The 8,651-nt window shown below is 45.1% G+C and overlaps 1 non-coding gene across 1 annotated transcript; it reads left to right on the forward strand.

Annotated features, from left to right (window-relative positions):
- Positions 1–1,611: 1,611 nt before the first annotated feature.
- Trnaf-gaa (transfer RNA phenylalanine (anticodon GAA)) lies at positions 1,612–1,695 on the forward strand. Its single transcript is given in 2 exon segments — positions 1,612–1,651; positions 1,661–1,695. It is a non-coding gene; the product is annotated as a tRNA-Phe (tRNA).
- The last annotated feature ends 6,956 nt before the right edge of the window (positions 1,696–8,651 follow it).

Below are 8,651 nucleotides of genomic sequence, written 5' to 3' on the forward strand. Positions count from 1 at the left end.
GAACTGTAATATTGAAGGTCATGTCCTCAGCGGGACCGCTGTGTAACTGTGTAAGTGTGCGGCATCCTTACAGCATAGCAGTAGGTCGACGGTGTTCTGAGCCCATTTTTGTTGCTCTTTATGGTAAGCAAACCTGGGCTTACATTTCAGTGAGAAAATCTCTCCCCCCCCCCCCCCCCCCAATCTGGAGCATTATGGGCAGGGCTCGGATTTTTGACGATACGACGCGCTAGTTGGACCGAATTTGGCGAGATATTCCACAGGACATCTACCACTACCAACTCCTTCAGTCAGTGCCATGTCAAATAACTGTTTGCATTAGGACCAGAGGTAAACCAACGCATTATTGACTTGCTCAGATTGTGAAGCTCTTTCTTTTGAATAAATGATCTGATTTTGTTCTGAAATTGTAATCGTTTGTTTGTCTGTACATATACATAAAATCTACCGATTTTCGTCCCATTCGGATGACTCCTTCCCCGTTGCCTTCCTCCGAACGTAATGGGGATGAATGATGACGATGAAAACGACAGAGCAACATCCAGTCATGTTGGGGCAGATGAAAGTCCCTGACCCTGCCGGGAATCGAACCCGGGACCCCGTGCTCGGGAAGCGAGGACGCTACCTCGACACCACGAGCGAAAGACAAATAGGTGCAATAAATGTAGCAATATATATTGTTTGTGATCTGCAGCGGCGCACTTAATTGTACTTCTATATTGAAACGCTGTTGTTGCACTCATGTGCAGTTTATAACTAACCCACTAACAGAAAATGGGACCAGCAGGTTCCCATGTTGTCAGGTCTTAACACTAGAGTACAACTGAAAGATTCTTGCTTTGATAGTGAAATAAAATCTCACAGTATTAGTTGTGGAAATTTGGTTCTGTGGACCATTTCACTCTGTAATATTTTCTTTTGAGTCATCAGTTTTCTGACTGGTTTGATGCGGCTCATCACAAATTCCTTTTCATCACAGAATAGCACTTGCAACCTACGTCCTCAATTAAATGTTGCATGTAGCCCAATCCGTATCGTTCTCTGCAGTTTTTACCCTCCACAATTCCCTCTAGTACCACGAAGTTATTTCCTGCTGTCTTAACACAGGTCCTATCACTCTTTCCCTTCTTTTTTTCAATGTTTTCCATATATTCCAGTCCTCGGCCGATTCTGCGTAGAACCTCCTCATTCCTTACATTACCAGTCTACGTTATTTTTCAACATTCTCTGTACCACAACATCTCAATAGCTTGGATTCTCTTGTGTTCCGATTTTCCCACCATCCATGTCTTACTACCACAGGCTATGTGCTACAAAACGTTATCAGAAATTTCTTCGTCAAATTAAGACCTACGTCCCATACTAGCAGACGTCTTTCAGCCAGGAACGCCGTCTCTGCCAGTGCTAGTCTGCTTTTTATGTTCTCGTTGCCCCGTCTGTCATGGCTTATTTTTCAGCCTAGGTAGCAGAATTCCTTAGCTTGATCTACTTCGTGGTTACCAGTTCTGATGTTAAGTTGGAATTAGAGCAGGAATGCATCTGAAGATTAATGTTAGTGGGGAGGTTCTGTTGAAACAGTGAGAAACGTACGATGACGGACATATCCTGGTGGCCTGAGTGGCCGAGCGGTTCTAGGCGCTACAGTCTGAAACCGCGCGACCGCTGCGGTCGCAGGTTCGAATCCTGCCTCGGGCATGGATGTGTGTGACGTCCTTAGGTTAGTTAGGTTTAAGTAGTTCTAAGTTCTAGGGGACTGATGACCACAGCAGTTAAGTCCCATAGTGCTCAGAGCCATTTGAACATATCCTGGTGTGACGGAGTTAAGAGATGGAGATACAGAAGTGTCACGTTACAAATGGTTAATAGGATATTGCAAAATAATTTCAAAAGGGCACCATAGACCATATTTTTTCGACAGCAGTTGTAACTGAATAAGTCTACCTGATCAGTACATAGTATCTGATTCTCGGAAGATGCTCTTCAGTTTTCAAGTCTAAGTTGTCGAGAGAGCTCAGTAAACCGTCAATACTACCAGTAATATCTTCTGGCCGAGACGAGGACGTTAGAATATTGTTAGAAAAGTCACAGTAGCTCAAAAACGAGAAGAAAGATTGGCTACACAAATACAGAAAGAAAGCAGTACATATCTAATGTAGGTTACTAGAAAGGTCGGTGACAAAATAGTAACAGTAAATACCTTGAAACGGCTGAGGGCTGGTCATGTCGCTGGAAGAAGGGATGGCAGATGGTGAAAACAAATACTAGACAGACCTCGTTTACCAAAATAGACCGAGGCGAAGACCTCCTGACAGATGGCACAGACACTTATATAAGATAGATGGATTAAGGTGGCAACAGAAAGCTCATCAAGCGGCTAAAATGTACTTCCAAATCACAACTTATAACGCACTTCTCCACGAACTAACAGGACATTTCGCTGGACAAAGAAGTCACGGGTGTCTCTATGACAGGCACGAGAATCGCCACGACCATCTGGTCTCGCAAATTGCTGGTTATTTTCTAACACTTGCACTTACCCTACTGTCTACGATCAGAGACTTTTCATCTTAGCAGTGTGAAACGGTTCGCTAGGGGCAGCACATGTTTCTGCAGTGTGTACCTGACAATAATTCTTCGTTCTAATGCCAGCATACTCACTTTCAAATATTTCCTACTAGAGAGGGCACCAGAAGATGATTTTTAACGATCATTTATGTGGATCTCTGAAAACAAACTTTCGGTTCTTTACAACAAATAGAGTCATGCTAATAACCGATGTAATACATGAACAGGAAACAGTAGAAAATTTTTAGGGGTGCATGATAAAGGAAACGGGAAGAAACGAATTACTGAGCTCATGAAACAATTAAGTTCAGCAACTTTTGATCGTCGTTTAATTGCTAATCTTAGAAACGAAAGAATAAAGCTATAGGTATATATTGCATAGTTCCATTTAGTAACGTTTTATGGAATAATTTCGTGGTGTAACTAGTCATTTGGATAGAAAGTACTGATTGCACAAATGTGAGGAGTAAAAGTAATATGTGGTGGTCACCAGAGAATTGATATAGGTACTTCTTCAAGGAGTAAATGTAACTGTAATTGTCGTATCGCACTAGATATATTTGTTACTGATATTGGCCATAAATAACCCATCACAATTCGAAAAGGGTAGTGGTCCATATCTACACTCCTGGAAATGGAAAAAAGAACACATTGACACCGGTGTGTCAGACCCACCATACTTGCTCCGGACACTGCGAGAGGGCTGTACAAGCAATGATCACACGCACGGCACAGCGTACACACCAGGAACCGCGGTGTTGGTCGTCGAATGGCGCTAGCTGCGCAGCATTTGTGCACCGCCGCCGTCAGTGTCAGCCAGTTTGCCGTGGCATACGGAGCTCCATCGCAGTCTTTAACACTGGTAGCATGCCGCGACAGCGTGGACGTGAACCGTATGTGCAGTTGACGGACTTGGAGCGAGGGCGTATAGTGGGCATGCGGGAGGCCGGGTGGACGTACCGCCGAATTGCTCAACACGTGGGGCGTGAGGTCTCCACAGTACATCGATGTTGTCGCCAGTGGTCGGCGGAAGGTGCACGTGCCCGTCGACCTGGGACCGGACCGCAGCGACGCACGGATGCACGCCAAGACCGTAGGATCCTACGCAGTGCCGTAGGGGACCGCACCGCCGCTTCCCAGCAAATTAGGGACACTGTTGCTCCTGGGGTATCGGCGAGGACCATTCGCAACCGTCTCCATGAAGCTGGGCTACGGTCCCGCACACCGTTAGGCCGTCTTCCGCTCACGCCCCAACATCGTGCAGCCCGCCTCCAGTGGTGTCGCGACAGGCGTGAATGGAGGGACGAATGGAGACGTGTCGTCTTCAGCGATGAGAGTCGCTTCTGCCTTGGTGCCAATGATGGTCGTATGCGTGTTTGGCGCCGTGCAGGTGAGCGCCACAATCAGGACTGCATACGACCGAGGCACACAGGGCCAACACCCGGCATCATGGTGTGGGGAGCGATCTCCTACACTGGCCGTACACCACTGGTGATCGTCGAGGGGACACTGAATAGTGCACGGTACATCCAAACCGTCATCGAACCCATCGTTCTACCATTCCTAGACCGGCAAGGGAACTTGCTGTTCCAACAGGACAATGCACGTCCGCACGTATCCCGTGCCACCCAACGTGCTCTAGAAGGTGTAAGTCAACTACCCTGGCCAGCAAGATCTCCGGATCTGTCCCCCATTGAGCATGTTTGGGACTGGATGAAGCGTCGTCTCACGCGGTCTGCACGTCCAGCACGAACGCTGGTCCAACTGAGGCGCCAGGTGGAAATGGCATGGCAAGCCGTTCCACGGGACTACATCCAGCATCTCTACGATCGTCTCCATGGGAGAATAGCAGCCTGCATTGCTGCGAAAGGTGGATATACACTGTACTAGTGCCGACATTGTGCATGCTCTGTTGCCTGTGTCTATGTGCCTGTGGTTCTGTCAGTGTGATCATGTGATGTATCTGACCCCAGGAATGTGTCAATAAAGTTTCCCCTTCCTGGGACAATGAATTCACGGTGTTCTTATTTCAATTTCCAGGAGTGTACAACAGAAGAAAAGCATCTAGTTCTTTTAATTTTAAGACTACAAAATTATGTGTTCACTAATTTAACACTACTCTTTCCACGTCATTCTCATAAAAGAATCGTTGAAGCGACCTAAGGAGCATGTAACTAAGTATGTTAGACGAGCCTTATTACCGAGAGATAACATTAGGGTGATGAACTGATTGTGTGGTATTATTGGCCTGGAGATCCCAACTAGGGTAGTTCGACCGCTTAGCGCAAGTTATTAGTGCACATTAAGCGCAGGCGACTACCTTTTCGGACGGTGTAACGTAACGTCGTTCAGAAATTTACGGCCGCCTGTGGCGCCCAGTGCAGAGTAGAAGGGGGCAGCGCGACTAGGCGTGGCCACGGGCGACAGCCTTCGGCAGCCGCCGATTTCACGGCTCTGCTCTGCTCTGCTATGGCCCGGAATGCGGGACACGCTGCAGATTCCGCAGCCCCGCCACGGCTGATTTCTCCAAAGCGAACGGCAGGCTGACGTGCTCGTTCCTCGCACTCTTGAGCTACAATATCGGTGACGGCCTTCGCAGACAAATCTACAGACATTCTCTCTGAGATGGCCGACACTTTCGGTTACGACCAAACATTTCAAAGTTAATCAGTTATTAGTAATTGCTTTCCTGTAGTTATTTCGTTCCTCGTCATCATACTGCGCTAAGTATTACAGATTCCACATGTTCCTACATTAAGACAAGTGACGCTTACGTACTTGGCCTAAATTTTAATCCATATGACCAAAGAAACTCTGCCTGTCGACTCTTCTTGATGCACGGATTATCTATTCTCTACTTCCTTTTGGAAGTTGCTTGCTTAGGAAAAATCCGTAAGCGGTGCAATAAATATTGCTTCGTTTAAATGTGAACTCAGGCCCGAAAATGCAATGATGAATTAATAACTGTGGTATACCTCATTGAATTTCTGGCATGAATTTCGTAAATATTTTATTAAAAGTCTCAAAGAGGAGCGAGGAATGCGTTTGTCAACGAGTTAGGATGGTTAGTTGTATATGAGGAATGTACCATAATAAGAATGATTTAGTGGCTAGACCCTCGACGTCTTAGGTGTATAGAGAAATTAACCAAGTCGTACTGACAACACTAGCGTCAGTTTATTGCACCCAATCTCGTTCGAGATGGTGTGCTCAGTCTGAAGCTGCACAGTCTTGAAAGTGGAGAACTGCCTTTCCTGCTTACTATTGCTCTATGGAGTTATTTTTACGGCACGATGTCTTTTTTCAGATGCATATGTGCAAATCATCAACCTAAGGGTGGGAATCCGTGTATTTGCCCATAACATACATGCTACATATGCATATCAAAGAAAGTTTTGCATCACCTCGGTTCCGAGAATTCCGGAACCTGTACAGAAAATTGGAATAGAGATCAACATAAACATCATTTCCACTCTTTCTATTGCTCAAGAAAACTGCATATTGCATGTTGTACCACGATACAGCGAGACCTTCAGAGGTGGTGGTCCGCATTGCTGTACATGCCGGTACCTCTAATACCCAGTAGCACGTCATCTTGCAATGATGCATGCCTATATTCGTCGTGGAATTCTATCCACAAGTTCATCAAGCCACTGTTGGTCCAGATTGTCCACCACCTCAACGGCGAATCAGTGTAGATCCCTTAGAGTGGTTGGCGGGTCGTCCACAAACAGCCCTTTTCAATCTATTCCAAACATTTACGATAGGGTTCATGTCTGGAGAACATGCTGGCCACTCTAGTCGAGCGATCTCGTTATCCTGAAGGAAGTCATTCAAAAGATGTGCACGACAGGGGCGCGAATTGTCATCCATGTAGACGAATGCCTCGCCAATATACTGCCGATATGGTTGCACTATCAGTCGGAGGATGGCATTCACGTAACGACACCCCAAAGCAGCAGGGAACCTTCACCTTGCAGCACTTTCTGGACAGTGTGTCTAAGGCGTTCAGCCTGACTGGGTTGCCTGCAAACACGTCTCCGACGATTGTCTGGTTGAATTCATATGCGACACTCATCGGTGAAGACAACGTGATGCCAATCCTGAGCGGTCAATTCGGCATGTTGTTGGGCCCATTTGTACCGCGCTGCATGGTGTCGTGGTTGCAAAGATGGACCTCGCCATGGACGTCGGGAGTGAAGTTGCTCATCATGCAGTCTACTGCGCACAGTTTGAGTCGTCCTGTGGCTGCACGAAAGGCATTATTCAACATGGTGACGTTGCTGTCAGGGTTCCTCCGAGCCATAATCCGTAGGTAGCGGTCGTCCACTGCAATAGTACCTCCTTCATGATGAAATGACTGTAACTCTCGGAGACCCTCCGTCTAATAGGCGCTGTTCATGCCGTGGTTGTTTACATCTCTGGGAGGGTTTAGTGACATCTCTGAACATGGAAGGGACTGCGTCTGTGATACAATACATTTCACAGTCAACATCTGTCTTCAGGAGTTCAGGGAACTGGGTTGACGCAAAACCTTTTTTGATGTGTATGTAAATGCACATGGTGTCATATTGGTAGATTTACTAAGCTATACCATTAAATAACTCTCATCGTTAGTTGTTTCTTTGTATCCAGCAAGTAGCATACAAATATTCAATGAAAACCATAGTTTTCTTTATATTACGTCTGTTGTTAACGATACGAAATCACGCTTTTCATTTAATGACGCAATTTTCTGTATTGGTCTAAGGGAATATACATCATCAGAAATTTTTTGAAATGTGTTTGGCGTGCGCTTGTTAAGTTCCTCATGCCGTTGGCAAAATGAGCCGTGCTACAATACTGTTCATTAACGATGTTGTTACTTATACAAAATAACATGGGATCCGCATTGACGTGTTGGAGGGCTAATGGGGGCTTCAGCTCACCTGGTTTCTTACGCGACAATGGATGGATTCGGAGATCTTAACGACACAGCTAATTCTCATTACAAGTACATACAAAATTATTCGTTCCTTTTTATTGTAATCTGGCTTTGAACCGTGTTAGTATAGAAGCCAATTACCGTTGAAGTGAGCAATCAAGTACCATTTCTGTGCTACGTGTAATGATTACCAGCCATAAAAATTATATTCTTTACTCAAATAATAATATCCAGTAATTTTTCTTAACGTGTAAGGATTATTTTATTCAATATTTGTTTGTAATGTAAATATAACGTCTAGAGTTGATAGAAAAAAAAACAATTTGTGAAATTTCGATAAAAATTTCAAGAAGTCTTGTTAAGCTGGTAAAAATGGCAAAGATTAATTTTGTTGTCGCGCTGGTGAGGACGGATCGCAGGTAGCGAGAGGAGGTTTATGAATAGCTGTGGTTGTTATCGAATATGTGGCATACTGGTACGGTATCTGGAAGGTGATGTAACGTGCTGCCGCGGGTCACCATCAGTGCAACTTTTTGTTTTAGTACAAAAAAACTGGTATGTTTGTAAAAGCATACAAATGAAAGTGAATACTCAGAATTATCAGTGACTTGTTCGACGACCAGTTTAATTTAACGGAGGATTATTAATACCTAATGAATTATGATAATACTATGAAAGGGTTAGTTCAAAAATGGTTCAAAAAATGGTTCAAATGGCTCTGAGCACTATGGGACTTAACTGCTGAGGTCATCAATCCCTTAGAACTGAGAACTACTTAAACCTAACTAACCTAAGGACATCACACACATCCATGCCCGAGGCAGGATTCGAACCTGCGGTCGTAGCGGTCGCGCGGTTCCAGACTGTAGCGCCTAGAACCGCTCGGCCACACCGGCCGGCAAGGGTTAGTTATCGCTGTGACAGCGTAGAGTTCGTTGTGAACTTTCACAGTGCATCGAAGTATGCCGTTGCTTAGAAACTTTCTACAGAGCCAGCTCTCTCTCTCTCTCTCTATTTGTCCTAGTTTGCCTTTAGATGAATAAATTAGCAAACATGTTAGTACTTTAGATTGTCTTTTTCAGTAGTTAACTTCTCCTTTTCCTATCTAAAATTTTACAGCAAAAAGACACAGTGTGTAACGCATACCAAGATACGTAATACG

This window comes from Schistocerca nitens, chromosome 2 (assembly GCF_023898315.1).
Source record: "Schistocerca nitens isolate TAMUIC-IGC-003100 chromosome 2, iqSchNite1.1, whole genome shotgun sequence".
NCBI classification, from domain to species: domain Eukaryota; kingdom Metazoa; phylum Arthropoda; class Insecta; order Orthoptera; family Acrididae; genus Schistocerca; species Schistocerca nitens.